We start from the raw sequence: 21,147 nt of genomic DNA, 5'->3' as shown, positions 1-21,147 counted from the left end.
TCCTTGAAGTTTGCCTCCGCCACACACCGTCAGGTGGCTTGCGGAGTATGGATGTAGATGTAGATACAGATTATCTTATCACATCATACCTCTTTATCATATTATGGTCCTATCACTACTTATTCAACTTGGATCTCGTCACTTAAATAGTCTGATTGTTAGTTACCTTTCCCATCATTATTAATGTAGCCCTCATTTACGTCAAACCTAAAAAAAACATCTTTACTAATATATATATATATATATATATATATATATATATATATATATATATATATATATATATATTGGTATGGCCTTCCTGCAATGGCTCAGATGTCCATCCTGTTAACAGAACAGCAAAACACATAAAAAATGTAAACGTTCTCCTTCCATTGGACTTTGCCTATCTTCACGTAAAAATTGCAAACTTATCAATCTTGAACCTGATACCCTGGCAGATCGCTACCTTGCAGCTGGCTCACACATACACGTCAACAGTTCATCGCTACCTCATAGTGGTCCAGTTAATGCCTAATCCCCAGTACTTCAAGCATGGTGCTACCTCGCATCTGGCTACCAAAAATCATCATCAATAAAGTATGCATGTCATCGCCATTGTTGAACTTCATTCAAATGTTTTTCTGATGCCTCTTCTTTTGGTATATCCTCCACAGTTTCCATGATGACGATTTGAAGTACCATATACCCTCAAATTCTAAGCGCCATCTTACGACTTCTCCTTACATCGATCAGACCATCCTCTGCTCACAAAAACACACTTCCTTCTAATGGACACAAGACCGAATGTACAGTATTTGTGGTGTAGTGGAATCTTCTGCCACTGAATGTATCAGGATGACCAAATGCAGCGGGATGAGGAAGAAGGCACCATATTAAGCCTCATATGAGCTTTCTAAATGATTTATTGTTTCCAACTACAGTGCCCCCATTCTGCTCGATCTGCGTCACTGGGTCCTGCAACGCTGAGGACACCACTTCACTGCCTGTGAAACGGCTTGGCGCGGAATGGCTGCCTCAGCGACCTGTGCACATCCTGTGTGTCAGCCTTGTACGCCAGCAGAGTGGCGGCGTCATCAAGATGCCAGCAGTCCACTCAGCGGTGTGCATCCCTGCCGACTCAGCGCCACTTGGTGTGAGCCTTAGGCGGCAGCTGCGTGCTTCTCTCCAGTGTGACTCAAACCGCAGCGACAACAAGTGCACACAATCCGGCGTCCGAATCTGTGGCCCTCACCTCAGGATGCCTCCGGAATGTATTGGAGGCCAGGACACCTGCCCTCAGTAGTGAGCCGTGGAGAGGCCTGCCGCTGGCTGCCTACGGACCCCATATCAGCTTCAAAGGGTCGAACCAGCAACCCAAGGTGGACTCGAATGCTGGCGCCCCATCTGCTGCTGCGTGTAGCTGGTGGTGTAACATGCTCCCCTGTCCAGGAGTGCTGCCACACTTTAATGAATCTCGTTAGAAACCCGCAACTATTTATACGTGGTCTTGCGCCTCTGGTTTGCATACGTGCCGCTTTGCATCATGTTCCCATAACACACTAGGCTGGCCAGTGGGCCCCCCTCTGCCCGTGATTTGCGACATGCAAAACTGCTACGTATACTCTTTCAGCAATTTGACGGCCCTTTGGCTTCTATTACACTTCGCAACTGTTGGTATGCGTAAGTCACTGCAATCCGGCACGCACCTGGCTGTAACTTGCACTCAGAATACTGCACAAAACTAACTTTCTCTATCCTAAACGGTGGTGCCGCTACAGTGGCTTCATTCGAATTTTCTTTGTCCTTAAGCACACTGATATGCGAGATATGCTGGCTGCCCTTTAAGTTGGGACTTCACAGCGAATCCAGCACCACAACGTCGTCATACATTGTTCTTCATAAACAGGTCAGTTTACAAAATATGTAATAGAACTTTTTTGGTTCTCCTCCTTGTTTTTAAAAACGCTTTATCACTCATGGCGAACTTAATTTCGAACACTGACTCATTTTGGTTTTCAAACCGCTTTCAAATTTTCCATGATATCCTCCGTATTACACAGAAACCTAAACTACAGGAAAATTATTACAGATGAAAAAACAATATTTCCAACTGTGCCAACACTTCTTAATACTCAAGGTACATAGTCTCCTCATACACTGAACTTTCCAAAAATAGGTTATCCACAATCTGTCCTCACTGTCACTATCCAGTCTTTCCTCATTCCCTTCTTCTTCCTTTTACCAGTCCATCTGTAGAACTGCTGAACTTTCCTTCGTCAGTATGATCTTCTGTTTCATTTCTGATTCATTCGTCTTCATACTCTTGCTGTTGATTGACTTGTTCTCATCTTCACTATTTTCTCTTCTGCAAGTGCATTAAATAGCGCATCAACTAACGCCCTCAAGCTGAAAATATAAAATGTTCTGTTCTAATGGTTGGCATCCCACATACTCCATATCCCTGTCCTTAGATTAGCTGTTCCACATCTACCCATCCCAGTATATCTGAGTACATTGAAGATCTCTATGACGATAAGGTCTGTCTGATGACATGGTAGAAGTAGGCGACATATAGGAGATAGGGGATTCTGTGTGTTAGAATCTTAATTTGAAAGAGCCTTAGAGGACTTAAAATCGAATACGGCCGAAGGGAGAGTAGTAACAAAACTACTATTCACATTGGTGTGTAGAATGTATGAGACTGGCGATACACCAACAAACATACGGAAAAAAATCATCTCCACAATTCCCAAGATTGCAAGAGCAGACAGGTGCGACGATTATCGCAGAATCTGCTTAACAGCTCATGCAACCAATTTAATAACAAGAATACCATACAAAAGAATGGTAAAGAAAATAGCGGATGTGTTGAAAGACTATCAGCTTGTCTATAGGAAAGGTAAGGGAACCCTAGGTGCATTTCTAACCCAGCAGTTGATAACAGAAGCAAGACTAAGGATAAGTCAAGACACGCTCATAGGCTTTGTCGATCTGGAAAAAGCGTTCGACAGTGTAAAATGGTGAAATACTTTCGAAATTATAGATAAATATGGGTGAACTAAAGGGAAGTAGTACGCTATGTACAAGAACGAAGAGGGAGCAGTTAGAGTGGAAGACCAAAAACGAAGTGCTCTGATTAGAAAGGGTGTAAGATATATAGTCCTTTGTCTCTACTGTTGAATCTATACATCGAAGAAGCAATGACGGAAATAAAAGTTCAAGAGCAGAATTAAATTTGAAAGATTCGATGATGACTATTTTATGCACAGTTAAAGTGAGGGTGAACTAGAGAATCTGCTAATGGAATGAACAGTCTAACAGTCTAATGAGTGCAACAGTATAGACTGGGAGTAAATCGGAGAAGGACGAAAATAATAAGAAGTAGCAGAAATGAAGCTTAACATCAGGACTGGTGATAACAATGTAGATGAATTTAAGGAATTCTGCTACCTCTTCAGGAAAATCATCGATGACGCACGGAGCAAGGAAGATATCAAATACATTCCTCTCTAAGAGAATTCTACCAGTATAAATTATAGGCCAATTTGAGGAGGAAATTTCTGAGAATGTACGTTCGGAGCACAGCACTGTATGATAGTGAAATGCGGACTGTGGGAAAACCGGAAACGAAGAGAATCGTAGCATTTGAGATGTGATGCTACAGAAGAGGTTGAAAATTAGGTGAACTGATAATGCAAGGAATGAGGAGATTCTCCGATGTATCGATGATGAAAGGAATATAAGGAAAACACTGACAAGAAGAAGAGTTAGGGTAATAGGAAATCTGTTTATACGTCACGTAATAACCCCCGTGGTAGTAGCGGGAGCTGTAGAGATTAAAAACTGTAGAGAAAGACAGATATTCTATGAGACCTAGCCAATAATTGAGGAAGTCTGTTACACCTGGTACTCTGAGAACTTCACGTAATAAACCCCTGGTAGTAGAGGGAGCTGTAGAGGTTAAAAACTGTAGAGAAGGACAGATATTCTAGGAGTCCCAGCCAACAATTGAGGAAGTATGTTACACTTGGTACTCTGAGATGAAGAGGATGGCACAGGTAGGAATTCAGGGCGGACCAAATCAAAGTAGCCCGAAAAATGATGATACGTAGGAAATAAAAAAAAGATTGGCGTACATATTCAGAGATGAAGAGGGTTGTAAAGGACAGCTGCATTAAAGCACTCTCCGAGTGAAGACCACAACAACAACAACAACAACAACAAAAATCTTTTGCAGCTCCAAGTAACTGTTTTATTTCACTTTTTAGTCTTAGAAACGTCGAAACCTCATAAGTAAGCGGAAGTTTTCCAAAGTTGCCCGTAATCTTATTTATGAAGCGAATGGGTTGTTTCGCCATTGTTGCTGTTATTTCTGACACCTCCTGGTAATATTTCTTTCTGACGCAATTTCCATGCCACCTTCTTGTGAGAGATAATGTTTTACATAAAAAACTAATGTAAGTAAGCGATGTGTCCTTATGATTTCTGCATCGTATATTTAATTTGTAACGAGCGAGGTGGCCAGTGGTAAGACACTGGACTCGTATTCGCTAGGACAGTAACTCAAACCCGAACTGATGATGCAGATTTAAGTTTTCTCTGATTTCTCTGAACCATTTCAGATTAAACACAGAACGTATCCTTATAAAAGGACACAGCTGACATCGTCCCCCACCTTACCCCAGTCTACATCTACATACATGTCAGCTCGTGCTCCATCTCGCAATGTTCTTGTCTACGTGACATCGTTGCAGGACACAGAATTTGGCACTGTTGATTCTTCGTGAATTTTCTAAAGCTAGGGGTTGTAGCTATTAGTTTATAGCCTGCCCTGGGCTGATCAAGAGGTTCTATGCATCTTGAAGTACTCCACACTCACAAGTTGCAGCATCAATAGTGTATCCCCTCCGCTTCAGTTAGCGCCGTATCACTGCTGTTATCAGTCGGTTAAACGTCATCTACATCTAATAAGATATACGGAAGCCAGCTGCAGACACTGTCTTTGGGCTATGGGGATTACCTTTGGGTGTCTTTTATCACCGCGGGTCAATTCAGTGAGCAACAAGTGATGACCCAGTTGCTTCCGTTTTTCGGAGAACACTTTGTGGACATCAGTCTGGCAAGTTACGCTCCACTTCCTTACGTGGGATGTCCGTGGTCATTTATTTGTTGTTTTTTTCAACTTTTGCCTTGATCTTCGGCTAGGGTCATTAGGTGCTGTGCTACTAATTGGCAGTTTTTGTCAAATTGGGTAGGCTGTAGGTACCCTGTCATGTTTTCTTATTGAGACGAGAAACAGTATCAGGATGCCTGCCTGGTGTGTGCAGAGTCTGGGAAACTGGTGCAGTTTAGTCTGCCATGAGAAAACCGATCTAGAATACAAATACGCATCAGGTTGTGGCCACTATGTGCTGTTGGTAAGTTCCCGTATAATAATAGTGCTGCTGCAGACTTGAATCTTCGTGTTTTCACAGTGTGATTTGAAAGTGATTTTATCGTCTAGTTTTACTTCGAGATACCTAGGGGTGTTGCAGTAATGGTCTTGTTTTTCTTCCCAGGGTATATGACTTGATAATATGAAGAATGCCAATTCGCGACTTGTTTCCGAATTCACATTAAACTGGTGGTTCCCCTGTAAATCAATAAAAATTCAGTTCTAAAGTCAGTGGAAGGCAAAGACATACCATCTCGAATTCCACAATGATGCTTCGAAGCGCTTGGCAGCTGCTGGAGGCAATGCAAGATTTTACTGACATTTATGCTAACTATGGTTGGCCCGAAATGTATTGGAACGCCGCTCCTTCCGATGACATGTACGAGATCCACAATTCGATCATAGGTACTGTTTCAATTTTGAATAAATACCGTCAGCAACAGCGGTCGAGCACTTCCGGCATAATGAGTTACCCCGTTCCGTCAGCTACCACTTCTAAAGAAGGAGAGAAGCTGACAGAGGTTCTGGCGACACCCTTGTTCTTTCTAGTGGGAAATCGCCCCTGAAATGTGGAAGAACAACGGCATAAGGACGCAAAATGCGTTGGAAACTACTGCATTGTAGACATATAATGTATATCTACTGAACAGATGGCCTGAGTGGAAAGTAAGTCTACCCTGTCAAAAAATTCTACATTAGTCCCATTTCCGATATCCGGCAGGGGCAGCCAACAGCATGGGTAGCCACGAAAAAAAAAATGACTGAGTAACCAACGTGAAGGTATCACACTAGGATCAGAGCGTGGGATGCCAGAACTTCGAAAATCGTAAAGGGGGATGGAGAGCCTCAGTTTAGATAAAGTGGTAGCCGCTGTTGAGTTGAAGGAAGAATTTAGAATACAGGAAAGTCTAAACAATATTCCGTGTATTTCAAAGCAACCAACGTCCATGTTTAAGCGAACATGTAGAAAGAATTCAGTGAAGCCCTCACGAAGGGGAGAAACTGTCTGAAGCCCTGATAAAAGAAGGAATGCATATTAAGAAAAATTAGGACACTTTAAGAGTAGTTTTTGGCCTAAAAATATCGACGGAGAATAACGGCTGACCATTGGGCCTTGTTGCTAATTGACCTATCACGCCAGTCTTTCATATGCACTTACCTTTGCCTTGACAGCACCCAAGGGCTGGCTTCTACGAAGTCTCTGGCGACCTCACTCTCTCGCAGACAGTCCGCTGAGGAGGCAGGTGGTCCCTAGCTGGAAGACTCGTGGGGCCTGCGGTGCATCTGGCAGCCCGGTGGTTGGAGGCTGCGTTTCCGAAGACGGGCGTGAGGGCCACGTTCCGGCGTAACTGGCAGCACTGCGGGAATAGGGGCCTTTGCCACTCGTGCTGAAACCGCCGCCTGTGTAGGAGTTCTTCTCTATGTGCTGACACGGAGCCTGCAAACTAACATTACAAAGATGTTCGGGCTTACTTGCGGTTCGTCTTCGTCGAAATGTCTTGGGTCAAACTCCTCTAGGGTTTGAACCGCGCGTGTCGCATTACTCGCCCAAGATTAGACACTTGTGACCCTATGGTTAAATTGTCTCGCTGATGGCAAGTTATAAAGGCACATTTGCATGCCGAGCGTGAGTTTCCTCGGAAACGCGAAATATTAATTAAATAAATAATCAGTGACAAATAAATAAAGCCTATGGCACACAACTGCAGCGCTGTGTCGCTGATAAAACAAAAGCACAATTACGTTACTCATATGTTTGATTAAGAAAAGAGAGCTCTGGTTGAAGTGGTGCGAGAAGCACGTATTTTATTTTATTGTCTGGCACACCGCCATATTTCATGTTATAGAAAATTACTGCGAGTTGCAACCACACTAGGCACTCGATTCTGTAAAGAATTTATATTTATAAAAGTAAGTAGGATTATGAACTGTAGGCTTATTCATTGAATATATCTGATTTAACTAACAGTGTAACGTTTTTATGTTTAGTAGACAATCACCTCTGTACGACGTTTTGGCATGGCTGGCAAATTATTGTAATATTGAGATTTAGATTATGAGTCCGCACCTACCGCAGCAGTCTTTGGAAACGATTTAACTACGAAGTCCGATGATTTCAATTTTATTTCACGGTCAACTACGAGTAACATTGCCTTTACGAAAAAGCCATTGTCAAGCGTCTGATACCGAATAATTATCCAGATAAGCAAATATCAATTACAATTACAATCACCATAATACAGAATAATTAACATTAAAATAATTAATATTTGATTTTATTTTATTTATTTTATATTGGCGACTGCGTGTCGGACTTGTTATTTTGTCATTTGTTACATTGTTCTCTTTGTTTCATGTAAAAAATCAACTTTCTGGACCTGGACGTCAATGTATGAGAGATAACAAAATTTGAAGACATTGCAATTCTGAAATTTTGCCGGAAGACGCAAAGAAGCTTCCAGCAAAATAAGGTAAGACGCAGCATCCTTGCATTGGCAGGCTTGACCAGACGTATAATTCAGTGTATTAGCTTTTCAGTAAATTCTGTAGTGTTTCTTTTCCGCATAACAGTTTCAGTGATAAATTTCATTCTCAGTACTTTTCCCTAAACAATAACGTATGCAACAATACCAATACACGAGTGTACAATATGGCCGACTTCTGTACGATACGTAGTAACATGGACAGCAGCCATTACCAATAATCTCAAATTCAGTTTATATTTTTAAATTAATAGACAGCCATTGTTGCTACGAGCGATTCATGCTCAACTGCATTTTATTTTAAAATCAGTGTCAAATATTTTCTTGAAACATATATCACGTGTGGCATGGTAATAACTAGAAAACAATACGCAAAAATGGAACAGCAAGGACGTACTATTCAGACGCAATCCGACTCGGACGTGAGACAAGTGTTAGAAAATGACTTTACGACAGCAACCGGTAGTGACGATTCATCAAACATTGACGCAAGTGTTGACGAAAATTTTGACAATAGGCCGTCCACCACAAAAATTTCAAAGTCTCAATCAGAGCCCATGTTAATGCATGACGTCACGTCTAATGACGCGGCGGGGGCAGAGACCTTGCAAACGGTAAACATTGCCGACATGTTACAAATGTTAATCAAACAGAACGCCGAAAACATGGCAACCTTAAAGACACAAAATGACGCAATTAAATCTGACCTCATAGCACTCAAGACAGGTAATGACACTTTATGTAAACGTGTGGAACTTATAGACGCCACACTGACCAAACAGATGACTGAACTCAGTACTAAATTTTCCCAGCTTAATACGAGACAAGAAAAGACTACAACTGACGTAGCACTTTTACAGACACAAATAAAAAACCTTAATGTCACGTGTGAAGTTCTTACTGAACAAATTCAAACATATCCTTCACTACATGACAACCTTGAAAAACGAATTACTGACGTACAGAATAAATTTGACAATGTTGAACAACACCTGACTGACATCTTACAATCTGATGCCACAGCTCATTTTGAAAATATTAATAAAGAATTTAATGATTGGGTAGTGAACAAAGACAAACATTTTGATACATGCTTACGTGAAAATTTACCAACAATTGTGCACGACTCCGTAGCGCAATACATTACTAATAACAAACAGCTGATCAGTGACGCAGTACAATCCGTCACTGCACCCATGGGACAATTCACCGATCGACCACAGTCTGAATGTAACGAAAATATCAGTCAAAATGTACAGTTCAGAAACCAATATACATTCGAGTATGATACACACATTCCGCACACGACAAATACACAAGAACAAAACGCACCACGACTACAACACATACCACGATGTGCAAACACAAACACAAGCTATTATCATGGTAAACCACAGCAACATTATCGTAATTACTCGCCAGCTGGACATAGCAGTAATTACAGTGGGACAAATCCATATCATAATGCAAAGGAAGACGAAAGCTTAATGAAACACAGGCAATTTCAGATTTTTATCCCAGAAAAACGAACCATTCATCCGGTGATTTTTCTTAAATCTTTTAGTAACGCATTTCCACGCACTTGGAGTGACCGGAAAAAGATTTCATATATTGTCGGTTACATCCAAGGCGATGCAGCTGTCTGGGCATACAGTCAAGCTGACGTATGTACCACGTACAGTGAGTTTGAGCGTGCTTTTCTGAACAAATTCTGGTCGCAATCCGTCCAGGAGCGACTCAGAAGACAAATTTTAGAACCTGAAACTTTTAACAGTAAAAATGGCAACTTACGCAGATATTTTGAAAAATACTTGAACATGGGACACTTTTTAGACGAACCAGTCGCAACGCGTGATATACTCCGTGCGTTGAAGGCCAAATTGCCTTTCAACATTAAAGAAAAACTTCTACATATCCCGGATGACGATTCAGATTATTTTTTAACAGCTTTAGATTCGGTTGACATGTTACTTGAAGACCAGCGCTTCGCGCGGCAAAACAGCAGCCACAATGTTTACACTAGTGGTATGCAAAACATGCAGGCTTGCCAACACAATTCTGGCGCGCCCACAGTTGGATACGCGGTACAACAAAAACAGCAAACTCACATGCCGTCTCAGTACGGAAATCAAAATCAACACGCGTATTCCAATACAAACAATAGTTACAACAGTAATAACACTTCATGCGGCAATCCATACAAAAGGCACCGCGGTAATAACTACAACGGTAACAACGGATACAAAGGTAATAACAAAAACACAAACAGAAATAGAAATAATAATAACTACGAGCCAAGACAGCATCAAGGGTGGACTCGTAACGATCAGTACTTTCATTCAAACTCTGCTTTACCACAGCAGCCACCAGGACAAAATTGGAGCATACCTTACGACCGACAGGTAAGTTATAATGCGCAACAGCAACAACAACCGCAAAAGTTTGGAGATCATAATAGGCAATATCCGAATGTGAATATAATAGAAATGACACCTGATGCACAACCGCAATCTGTGTCAGTACCTAGTACAAATGCTAATCCAACAAACTAGAAACAGTCACTACTTTGCCCCAGGTCGTGGCTGAAGAATTCTTGGGGGGCGGCTTCAATGTTAATCAGTTATTTGACACCACACTTGAACAACAGAATAATGATATGCCGAGTAATTCTAAACAAAAACTACCTGTTTTATTTATAAGATACAACCACAATAACAATATATCAGATGAACTTTTACAAGACAGTACACAATGTCGTTTAAACACAAATGAAATTGTTTTAGCATCCACTACTGGTGTAGTAGGTGGGATTCCAACTACTATTGTCCTAGATACAGGTGCAGCTGTGAGCGTTTTATCTTTTAATTTTTATAAAAAGATGTGTGAATTGGAACCTGTGCCTGAGTTTCCTGCCCAAAACTGTAAAATAACTACTGCACTAGGTAATAAGTCATGTAGGGTTACGAAGCAAGTTTTTGTAAACGTTAAAATAGGTAATGGAACCGTACAATGGCCATTCCTGGTTGTACAAAACCTTGTGACTAATTGCATATTAGGAATAGATATTATGAGCGAGAAGGACTGCATTATAGACTTCTCCAAAGGAAAATGTATTTTAAATGATAAAAGCAGGGTAATTATTATTGATTTGGACAGGAGAACTCTAAAGCATGACAAACACTGTACAGGGTACAAGGTTCAGTTAGTACTTGACAAAGACATTCAAGACATGCAAACACACTCATCTGACGCAGAGCTAATGGACTTGAAAACATTGCTTGATCATAAGATAAGTGAAGCTACAGCTCTCAGCGTACATGAACGTATAAAACTACAGGAAGTGTTATCCAAATATTTACAAGTTTTTACCAAACGATTAGGTGTTATCAACACGTATGTGTACAAGATTGAAGTTAAGCCTCACAAGATCTTCTACCACAAGACATATAACGTACCGTTATCTCAACGACCTGCTGTGTGGCAAGAATTAAAACAAATGTTAGACTGGAAGGTCATTGAACCATCCACCTCACCTTACTGTAGTCCTCTACTTGTTGTCAAAAAATCAAATGGAAGCATTAGGTTAGTGTTAGACGCACGAGCTATTAATGAAATAATTTTACCGGTTCACACAAAACCTGAAAATTTAGAAGAGCAATTACAGAAATTTCTAGATGCAAAATATTTTTCCACAATAGATCTCGCTAATTCGTTTTGGCAGGTGGGTATCACTCCTGATTCTCGGAAATATACTGCATTTATGTTCGGGGGTGTCAGCTCTGGGGTATTCATTACAGCCCTGGATACCGTGCTAGGCGACGATTTAGTTGAGACAGTCACACACTATGTAGATGATATACTGATAGCTACACAATCCTGGAATGAACACGTTGACACACTTCAAAGAATTTTAGAAAAATTTGCACAAGCTGGAGTCACAGCCAACCTAAGAAAATCAAAATTTGGTTGCAGTGAGATAAAATATTTAGGACATATCATTAATTCACAGGGCATACGTCCTGATCCCAGTAAATTAGATGCTATCAGAAACTTTCCTAGCCCTCGAACTAAAAAGCAGTTAAAATCATTCCTTGGGCTATGTTCATTTTTCAGACGTTTTTTGCCACAACCACTTTTGAACAGTAAACATCTGCTAAATCTACTCAGAAAGAATCAAGTTTGGATCTGGTCGGAACAGTGCCAGAATGACTTTAATACAATTAAACATGCTTTAGTGAATGCTAACATATTGAGCCATCCAGATTTCAATTTAGATTTTTGTATGACTTGTGACGCTTCACGTACTGGCTTGGGCTGTTGCTTATTTCAAGTTGTAAAGAATAAAGAAAAGGAACAGATAAGAATTATTGGGTTTGCAAGTCGTACTTTAACTTAATGTGAGCGTACATACTCGACTACTGAGTTAGAAACACTTTCCATAGTATGGGCATTCAAGAAATTCAATTATTATTTATTTGGAAAACATACAGTAATTTACACCGATCACCAGGCCCTGACATTTTTGTTAACTTGTAAACTTGTACATCCTAGACTATCACGATGGGCAGTTACACTTCAGAACTACTCTTTTGAAATTAAGTACATAAGAGGTAAGGACAACACCATTGCGGACACTTTGTCTAGACTTCCACAAGGTATGAATGATACCAACAGTGACTTAGAAAATATAAATGACTACAGGATTCTCTTAATGCAAGACAAGCAGTATCACCAATATTATATTGATATGTGCAGAAACATGGCTGAATTACAAAAATCTGATCCTCACTGGTATAAGATAATAACATTACTGGTAGAAAAACAAAATCATCCTTCGACTAAGTATTACAAGTTACACAATGATGTGTTATTTTATCGACGACATCCAAATGCTACTAACTGGTGTGTATGCATTCCCGAAGAGTCTGAACGTAATTTAATTTGGCACACACACTTAGTTTGGGGTCATTATGGGACGAAAAAGTGTTTGGCAAAGCTCAGCACATACTGTTATTTTAGCAATATGAGAAGAAAAATTTACAGGGAACTGAAAACATGTGTCATATGTCAAAAATCCAAACCTCAGAATTTATCCACAAAAACAGATTTACATTCTATTTTACCCAGTAAACCCCTGGAAATTCTGTGTACTGACATCAGTGGACCGCATCCAGCAAGCTCTGGAGGCGTCAAATATATCTTAGCTTTTTACGATGTATTTTCTAAACATGTAAAACTTTATGCTTTAAAATCCGCCACTGCAAGTGCTATAATACGAAGATTCTCAAGTGATTACCTGACGCACGTGGGAAAACCTAAAGCAATTCTGTCAGATAATGCAGCATACTACTCTGGGTACAAATGGAGAAATTTCTTGAAGGACAATAACATTAAAAGTATATTTATTTCGAGGTTTAGTCCACAATGTAACGCGACTGAGAGACTTTTCCGAGAATTAAATCGATTCATGAGGACCTATATTTCATCAAAACATACTAATTGGGTGTCCTACCTAAGTCTTTTCGAAGACGTACACAATAACTTAAATATTTACGATACAAATTACACACCTAACGAGATCATGTTCAATTGCAAACAGAACGATCAGTGGATAGAACCATTACCTAAGTTGTCAGACAAGGAAATCACACCTGAACAGAAAATAAAAGAAGTATTGACTACATTGACACATCACGCACAAATACGAAACAAACATCACAGAAACATAATAAAAAGAAAACAAAAATTCGAGGTAGGAATGCTTGTACTACTTCGTACTCATCATAAATCTGTTGCACTCAAACGACGCAACGCTAAGTGGCGTCTGCTATATGAAGGACCTTATATAATTGTTAACATACCGCACCCTGGTGCGTATCTGTTACAACATCGTAGAACTAACAAAATTATTGGGCTATACGCACACCGAGATCTTAGAGCATTTCATGCTGAATAATGTCAAAATCATACCCATCAAAACGTTGCTAAGCAACTCGTTACAACACAGATAATAAGTAGTATAGAAATTTTCATTTCAGCGTTCCAGAGTCGCAGTTGAAGACAGAAGAACTTTTCTTTCAACGCCGCGGCTCCACCGAGAAGACTGAATATTAAAGTAAAATTTATGATTACGTAGCAGTGAATGATATATTAATTTTTCACGGAACATTTGTGACTGTAGGTACCACTGACTTGGTATGACACCTGACGAACTGACAGACGTCATCTGTGAAGCGATCTTTTACTTTGAGAAATAGATTAGACGCACATCTCTCAACACGAAAAGCATCTACCAGTAGTCAAGGCCACACAGACACTCTACACACACGCACAAAACGCGAGGAATCGAACATTTTCTCTCTCTTACTATTTTGAATATTTATTGAGTAGTGAAAACGCCTGGTCTTGCCTACTGATGTAATGAATGTTGTGTCTAACCTATCTTAATTTCAGGTGACATCACAAAACCGATAAAGAGGACGTAAATATCTGCAATTCATGTAATCAAATGTGACACAATGTAATAACCTATAGCGATGTAATGATGATGTAAACATGTTTATGTGCAACTGTATTATGTTTATACTAAGAAAATATGTGACGTGTGGACATTAACGAACATTACTAACTCTGCAACTACGCAGAAACCTATGTGAAGGAAACGGCTAATGCCATTCATTATGCATCGTACCTATGTAAACGCGATGAACGATTTCCTTGATTAATAACTACGAACATTTAGGTGAGCTATATTCAGCAAAAAAACTGAAAATGTGAAGTGCATAATTCGTGCATCGTCTAGTGACATTACTACAGTACCTAACTTCAAGATGTTAACTGGATTAAATGGACACAAAGTGCCTGTCCAGAAAACAACACGACGGGTGGAAGAATTTTGGTTGGAACTTCAGGGAATGAAATGTTCTCGAAATGTGACGGACACACTTACCTGGACTGTCCTAGGATCGACGCCAGCTATGTGCCGTCCGAGGTTCTACAACCAAGCTTCCACGGAATGTAAAAAACGAACTGCACGTGGACCAATTACTCGGCGGGTCACGTCTGATCTGTAATAAGCAATTTACTCACAACGAACTGCATCACAACGACTATAATGAAAATAGGAAATGGACACGCTTATGTATTAATCACGTTGTTATACAACGATGTTACTGTGATCAAAAAACTTTACCACGACGATACTAACCTGTAAAAAATTATTGTGCAGCAGATGAATATGAACTGTGATAACGACACGATGTGTATAGGTCAACGCACCTGAAACATACGGACATTTTTCTTTGAAGTATTTCAAAACAATACTATGTAACTAAGAACATTCAACAATCTAAGTTGTATTGTGTTATAACGAATATTGTAAATTTAAAACTAAGTTACCTGTCATAGAATGTAGTCTTCATATGTAATCTTGGTTGAATATTTTCTTGGTGCAACGACTGAGAGACGCGCGCACAAATATGAACTGCAATACTGTGCCGCGTGATCTAACTGTACGCACTCTATCTGCCAACATAAGAACTTTTACGGCGCACCCGCGTCATTCAAATTTTGTATATAATGAGTATAATGTGGGTCATGTAAATAGTTGTAGATAACTTAGATTTTCTTGTGCCTTTAGGTGAATTGCTCGCCTGCAGGTGTGTCCTTTCGCCTCGCAATTCAGGGGGCAATATAAAGGCACATTTGCATGCCGAGCGTGAGTTTCCTCGGAAACGCGAAATATTAATTAAATAAATAATCAGTGACAAATAAATAAAGCCTATGGCACACAACTGCAGCGCTGTGTCGCTGATAAAACAAAAGCACAATTACGTTACTCATATGTTTGATTAACAAAAGAGAGCTCTGGTTGAAGTGGTGCGAGAAGCACGTATTTTATTTTATTGTCTGGCACACCGCCATATTTCATGTTATAGAAAATTACTGCGAGTTGCAACCACACTAGGCACTCGATTCTGTAAAGAATTTATATTTATAAAAGTAAGTAGGATTATGAACTGTAGGCTTATTCATTGAATATATCTGATTTAACTAACAGTGTAACTTTTTTATGTTTAGTAGACAATCACCTCTGTACGACGTTTTGGCATGGCTGGCAAATTATTGTAATATTGAGATTTAGATTATGAGTCCGCACCTACCGCAGCAGTCTTTGGAAACGATTTAACTACGAAGTCCGATGATTTCAATTTTATTTCACGGTCAACTACGAGTAACATTGCCTTTACGAAAAAGCCATTGTCAAGCGTCTGATACCGAATAATTATCCAGATAAGCAAATATCAATTACAATTACAATCACCATCATACAGAATAATTAACATTAAAATAATTAATATTTTATTTGATTTTATTTTATTTATTTTATAAAGTTTGCGAAATACGAAGTTAATGTAACATATAGTAACAGTAATAATAATGTCGGGAACTAAATTAACGACCCGTAAACGATGTAGGCCCCACAGCTGCGATTTCTACATCTACATCCATACTCCGCAAGCCACCTGACGGTGTATGACGCAGGGTACTTTAAGTACCTCTATCGGTTTTCCCTTCTATTCCAGTCTCTTATTGCTCGTGGAAAGAAAGATTACCGGTATGCCTCTGTGTGGGCTCTAATCTCTCTGATTTTATCCCCATGGTCTCTTCACGAGATATACGTTGGACGGAGCAATATACTGCTTGAATCCCCGGTAAAAGTATGTTCTCGAAACTTCAGCAAAAGCCCCTACCGAGCTACTGAGCGTCTCTCTTGCAGAGTCTTCCACTGGAGTTTATCTATCATATCCGTAACGCTTTCGCGATTACTAAATGATCCTATAACGAAGCCCTCTGCTCTTCTCTATCTCTACTGTCAACTCTATCTGGTACGGATCCCACACAGGTGAGCAGTATTCAAGCAGTGGGCGGACAAGTGTACTGTAATCTTCTTCCTTTGTTTTCGGATTGCATTTCCTTAGGATTCTTCCAACGAATCTCAGTCTGGCATCTGCTTTACCGACGATTAGTTTTATATGGTCATTCCATTTTAAATCTCTGCTAATGCCTACTCCCAGATAATTTATGGAAATAATTGCTTCCAGTTGCTGAGCTGCTATATTGTAGCTAAATGATAGAGGATCTTTCTTTCTATCCATTCGCAGCATATTCCACTTGTCTACATTGAGATTCAATTGCCATTCCCTGCACCATGCGTCAATTCGTTGCCGATCCTCCTGCATTTCAGTACAATTTTCCATTGTTACAACCTCACGTTATACTACAGCATCATCCGCAAAAAGCCTCAGTGATCTTCCGATGTTTTCCACAAGGTCATTTATATATATCGTGAATAGCAACGGTGTTACCACACACCCTTCGGCATACCAGAAATCACTCTTGCTTCGGAATACTTGTCTCCATTGAGAATGACATGCAGCGTTCTGTTATCTAGGAACTCTTCAATCCTATCACACAATTCGTCTGGTAGTCCATATGTTCTTACTTTGTTCATTAAACGACTGTGGGGAACTGTATCGAACGCCCCGCGGAAGTCAAGAAACACGGCATCCACCTGGGAACCCGTGTCCATGGCCCTCTGACTGTCGTGGACGAATAGCGCATGCTGGGTTTCACACGATCGTCCTTTTCGAAACCCATGTTGATTCTTACAGAATTGGGTTAGAATAATGTTTATTCAGAAGGCGAACTAATAGCGAAAGTGGTCGTATTTAGAGTAACTGTTACACTCGAGCACGTATCCATTTTACACAGTTCGGTCATTGACAATCTCATCGCGAAGTACAAGTTATCTACGCTCAAAGTTAAGAGTTCACACCAGGCGTGCAGTTGCTCGTCGCTCAGAGACGAAGTCCCGATACCACACAATCCGGAATTTTCAAAGTCGTTTCACTTTGTAGCCGCCTAACAACCGACTGTCTGCTTTCGCGTCTCAATCCGAACTGTACCATTTGGTGTCTCCATCCGAACCGTCCGCTTTCGCGTCTGCACCAGCACTCCCTCTGCCTGTTCACAGTCACGTTTCCCGCGCCGAATATCCTCGCTCAACTGACTACGGTAGTTCCCTTTCCTGAAGCCGTCCATCTGAATGGCTACAGCTTGTTCTACATTATTTTACATTGTAACATATTTACATAATCAAAGAACCACTTTCGCGCTCTAAGTTAAGTAACAATAATAACCATTACATAATGAACGTTAAATTCTTTTACATAAAGTTAATACAATTTCCTTCTTAACTTTGAATGTCACGGCCAGGAGCCTTGCACCATTGTGCCTTCTGATAAATAAATAAAGGACAATAGTAACTATTATGCACTAAACGTTACAACAAATATTCTATTACCTAGTGATTCAATACGGTGTCATGCTATCATCGTTCAATGTGTTTTATGTAGAGGAAATGATGATCTGATGCTTAACTGAAAATACTGATAATTTAACTTTACAATTTCTTTTAAACAAATAAAGTTACAGAGTTGATATTTACAACGTTTGTCATTTTAATGATGCGCTTCTACATGAAATGTCGACCAAAGCGTTCAGATTTTAGCATTCAGGTCTTTGCTACAAAATTTGTTAATTTCACTTTAACAGTAAATCCTAAACTATTATAGATATGATCAATATTCAAGTTTTGTTGGGATCACCATGAAAATTTATGAAGGATGGTAGATTAAAATAACTGTGGCTTAATTACTTGCATTACTACAGAATTAAATAGTTACCATAAATGTTTCTAGGTCCCTCATATTTAACACTGCTACAACTCTCGGGCCACAATCGGCTTCTACTGGATTTCCCTATGACGTAGGTTCTCGTCTGTCTTACTCGCACACTGCAGTGCTTAGTCCTCAATAGACAATAGACGCCTGTGAGTTGCGCTATGTCGTGGTGAATCTGTGCCCTTTGTAGCACACGGTCCTGGACGACAGGGTTCGTTTCACAATTCCTGAAGCCTGACTCTCTCCACCATATATTTAGATGAGAGCGCAGTGCTCGTTAACTCACAAGCCACAAGCTGAATGTTTATTTTCCCTCAGTAATACGTGGCGAGAATCACTGAAGTGGTTGCTTACATTTAGCAGTACAGCAGCACTGTTGTCACTGCATTTACGACACGTCATACCAGCTGAGTTGTCACTTGGGTAATCCTCCGTAATTGGGTGGATCTCTGAGAGAAACTGATACCCACTAATTATCATCTTGCTGTTTAAATCATTTGATTTCTTTGAGAACATCCGCCCCCTGTTACAAAACTTCCTTCTGATTACATGTCTCATGAGTATTCCATTGGTTCTTTGGTGAGGCAATTAGATTAGTATAAATGATCTTACGATCGGTAGATTTTACCTTTGTAAACAGCGTAAAGTTTTGATTTGACTTATAATTCTCCACCTGTGTTCCTGTACCCATAATTATGGAGTAGGCCCAGCCTGGGGCCTGTAGGTAATAATGGAAATGTGTTTCTAAGGCTGGTAGTACATGTCTTGTAAATAAAAAATTGATTCCCTTTTCTTATGCTTGCGTTGTTTCTTTTATGTATTTTGTTGTGTTCTGTTCAGTACGTCAAGTGGTGTGCTTTAATTGTGTGTAGATGTGTAGTTCATCAAACCTCATGATATGCAGGCAGACATACGTATAGTTACACGTCAAATGACGCCACACACACTAAAGACACAACGCAACTTATTACGTGCAAATTACACAGTATTTTTTTATGGAAATAATATTTGAAGGTTTAATGCCGCAATATGAAATACGCAAACAGCAGTGTGAAGCACCTTACTAGCTCTTATGATAACAAAACATCTCAGGTAATTTTTTCATTGCAATTTCACTGAAATTTATACTTTTTTACTCTCATGGGTTCGCGTAAAGAAATATTATTGTGTGGCATGTTCATCACTGATCATTTCGGATGAAGTTAATTTCTATGACTGTACGTAGCTGAGATAAAAAATATCCATTAGGCGGCAACCACTAGAATTTTATGAACACTACTATTACTCTTTGGAAATAATTCAAAATGACACTGAAGTTAAATAACATAATTAAAATTGAAACCTTGTAAGCTATTGCCGCGGCTCTGTGCCGTTTAATATTGACAGTATTCAAATAAGGCGTTACATCCGTGTAAATGGCCGACAACACTCATTCATAGGCTCGCACTGTATTGTGAATTCTGATATTCTGAAAAAATAAGTCATTTGTGTCCTAAGATGTAGGGATGCTAAAGACAAACAAACAAAAGTTTTAAGAGCAAATAAACGTATATATAGCCAAAATGCAACGTAAGTACACTTACAATGTAATTACATAAAATCATTCGACTGTTTCATAGTTATTAACATTTTTAACGTAGACAAAGAATGACATGTATTGCCTTGAATGCTAAATGATTTTCTATACACTTTTACGTACGTCTTTCAAGAATAATAAAAGTCTTAATTCATTGCACTGTTCGTAGTTCCATATGAATAAATATTGTTCTCCCCAGGGCAAATAGCACAAGGTTATACGTTAAATTGTGATTCCCTGTTGTGGAAAGGATTTGACTTTTCATCGAGGTAAAATACATTTCCAGTTGTATAAACCTATCTACAGAACTTTAAAGTAAGTACCGTCATTAGAATGTTGTTTATTTACAGTGTTACATTTACACTTACACAATCATAATTTCGGCTTCGAAGTGTCATTATCAAGTGTTTTATGTGTTATAAATTGCCTAAGATGGCATACTGTCGTATTAAAATACAGTATTAGACACATTGTCAAAGAGTCCATATTTTCAGCAGAACCTACTGCTTTGTTACATTACTCTTCGTTACTTATTACTCTTCATTACTCATTAACACTTAAAACACTAGAAAATGGCACTCTGAAGTCGAAATAATGATTGTGTAAGTGTAAATGTAACACTGTAAATAAACAGTAGTCTAATGGCAGTATTGACTTTAAAGTAATATATTATGACTTTAGCCCAGCATTATGAAAAAATTATTAAACTGTCTGCAGAAGTAGGGAGAAACCGAGCCATTATTTTAAAGTACTTTCCTCACTTGAAATTCCCTTGTGGTAAACTAATTCATCGTTTTAGGACCGCATCATTGACTCTAACTTTACATCATTAAACAGATGTAACAAGTACTGCAGGCAGCTCGACTCTACTCGTACATACTGCTGTGTGTGCCGCAAACAGCATTCACATTCGCTGCTAACAGGTGA

The 21,147-nt window shown here is 39.5% G+C and overlaps 1 long non-coding RNA gene across 1 annotated transcript; it reads right to left on the bottom strand.

Moving 5' to 3' along the window:
• Nucleotides 1–14,618: 14,618 nt before the first annotated feature.
• On the bottom strand, nucleotides 14,619–15,363 carry LOC126190677 (uncharacterized). Its single transcript, XR_007538269.1, has 3 exons — nucleotides 15,298–15,363; nucleotides 15,107–15,177; nucleotides 14,619–14,966 (listed from the first exon to the last, which is right to left on the bottom strand). It is a non-coding gene; the product is annotated as an uncharacterized LOC126190677 (long non-coding RNA).
• Nucleotides 15,364–21,147: the final 5,784 nt, after the last annotated feature.

The sequence above is a fragment of the Schistocerca cancellata genome, chromosome 6 (assembly GCF_023864275.1).
Source record: "Schistocerca cancellata isolate TAMUIC-IGC-003103 chromosome 6, iqSchCanc2.1, whole genome shotgun sequence".
In the NCBI taxonomy this organism is placed as follows: domain Eukaryota; kingdom Metazoa; phylum Arthropoda; class Insecta; order Orthoptera; family Acrididae; genus Schistocerca; species Schistocerca cancellata.
This window is presented reverse-complemented; position numbering and strand designations above follow the sequence as displayed.